The sequence below is a fragment of the Syngnathus acus genome, unplaced genomic scaffold (assembly GCF_901709675.1).
Source record: "Syngnathus acus unplaced genomic scaffold, fSynAcu1.2, whole genome shotgun sequence".
NCBI lineage: Eukaryota > Metazoa > Chordata > Actinopteri > Syngnathiformes > Syngnathidae > Syngnathus > Syngnathus acus.
The window spans coordinates 32,914-35,000 of record NW_023590237.1 but is presented as its reverse complement, the minus strand read 5'-3'; the positions used below and the strand labels follow the sequence as shown (position 1 = coordinate 35,000).

The window sequence follows — 2,087 nt, the reverse complement described above, 5'->3', positions numbered from 1 at the left end:
ATTTTGCTGTATCAAAGTAAATGTCATAAAAGTGGAAAAACCCTACATGGAAGTGCAATGTGTTTTTTTTCTTTTTTTTTATGAATAAAGACTGCTGCTTTGAGTTCACAGGGAGCCAGCCTCTTTATTCACTGTACATAGTCTGCTCTCTAGCGGTAAAAGACGTGAACTACAATGCTATGGATGACGCCACACAATATAGATTTGAAACTCGTGTTATAGTTTCAATGTCGGAGTTTAAACTCGGCTTGCAGTTTCCGAATGCCATACGTAATGGGTGTTGTCAAAATTTGCTTTAACAATTGAAGTGGAAAAAAAAAAAAAAGCTTACAGCACCTGGTATTCCCAGGCGGTCTCCCATCCAAGTACTAACCAGGCCCGACCCTGCTTAGCTTCCGAGATCGGACGAGATCGGGCGTTCTCAGGGTAGTATGGCCGTAAGCGATGGTTGAACACAAAATCATGCTTTTTATAGATACAATCGCCCCTGAAAACCAAGCCGGCGTTTCATGGAAACATGGCTATCATGAAAAGTTATTGACAGCTTTTTATGTGGTAGCACAAATTTGCCATTGCGACCTGCATTTTGCTGTATCAAAGTAAATGTCATGAAAAGTGGAAAAACCCTACATGGAAGTGCAATGTGTTTTTTTTCTTTTTTTTTATGAATAAAGACTGCTGCTTTGAGTTCACAGGGAGCCAGCCTCTTTATTCACTGTACATAGTCTGCTCTCTAGCGGTAAAAGACGTGAACTACAATGCTATGGATGACGCCACACAATATAGATTTGAAACTCGTGTTATAGTTTCAATGTCGGAGTTTAAACTCGGCTTGCAGTTTCCGAATGCCATACGTAATGGGTGTTGTCAAAATTTGCTTTAACAATTGAAGTGGAAAAAAAAAAAAAAGCTTACAGCACCTGGTATTCCCAGGCGGTCTCCCATCCAAGTACTAACCAGGCCCGACCCTGCTTAGCTTCCGAGATCGGACGAGATCGGGCGTTCTCAGGGTAGTATGGCCGTAATCGATGGTTGACCACAAAATCATGCTTTTTATAGATACAATCGCCCCTGAAAACCAAGCCGGCGTTTCATGGAAACATGGCTATCATGAAAAGTTATTGACAGCTTTTTATGTGGTAGCACAAATTTGCCATTGCGACCTGCATTTTGCTGTATCAAAGTAAATGTCATGAAAAGTGGAAAAACCCTATATGGAAGCGCAATGTGTTTTTTTTTTTTTTTTTTTTACGGATAAAGACTGCTGCTTTGATTTCACAGGGAGCCAGCCTCTTTATTCACTGTACATAGTCTGCTCTCTAGCGGTAAAAGACGTGAACTACAATGCTATGGATGACGCCACACAATATAGATTTGAAATTCGGGTTATAGTTTCAATGTCGGAGTTAAAACTCGGCTTGCAGTTTCCGAATGCCATACGTAATGGGTGTTGTCAAAATTTGCTTTAACAATTGAAGTGGAAAAAAAAAAAAAAAGCTTACAGCACCTGGTATTCCCAGGCGGTCTCCCATCCAAGTACTAACCAGGCCCGACCCTGCTTAGCTTCCGAGATCGGACGAGATCGGGCGTTCTCAGGGTAGTATGGCCGTAAGCCATGTGTGATCGCAAAATCATGCATTTTATAGAAACAATCGCCCCTGAAAACCAAGACTTGGCGTTTCATGGAAACATGGCTATCATGAAAAGTTATTGACAGCTTTTTATGTGGTAGCACAAATTTGCCATTGCGACCTGCATTTTGCTGTATCAAAGTAAATGTCATAAAAGTGGAAAAACCCTACATGGAAGTGCAATGTGTTTTTTTTCTTTTTTTTTATGAATAAAGACTGCTGCTTTGAGTTCACAGGGAGCCAGCCTCTTTATTCACTGTACATAGTCTGCTCTCTAGCGGTAAAAGACGTGAACTACAATGCTATGGATGACGCCACACAATATAGATTTGAAACTCGGGTTATAGTTTCAATGTCGGATGTTCTATACGAGCTGAGCACGTTTTCTAGTAAAAAGCGCTCTTGGGTGCTTCAGAGTGCCGAGTTTATCACTGCGCATGCAGAAATGACCACCTG

At 41.3% G+C, this 2,087-nt stretch overlaps 3 non-coding genes across 3 annotated transcripts; all 3 read right to left on the bottom strand.

The window, feature by feature from the left end:
• Positions 1–324: 324 nt before the first annotated feature.
• On the bottom strand, positions 325–443 carry LOC119119144. Its single transcript, XR_005097133.1, has one exon. It is a non-coding gene; the product is annotated as a 5S ribosomal RNA (ribosomal RNA).
• A 465-nt stretch (positions 444–908) lies between these two features.
• Positions 909–1,027, bottom strand: LOC119119130. The gene has a single exon (XR_005097123.1). It is a non-coding gene; the product is annotated as a 5S ribosomal RNA (ribosomal RNA).
• A 468-nt stretch (positions 1,028–1,495) lies between these two features.
• On the bottom strand, positions 1,496–1,614 carry LOC119119133. The gene has a single exon (XR_005097126.1). It is a non-coding gene; the product is annotated as a 5S ribosomal RNA (ribosomal RNA).
• Between the last annotated feature and the right edge of the window lie 473 nt (positions 1,615–2,087).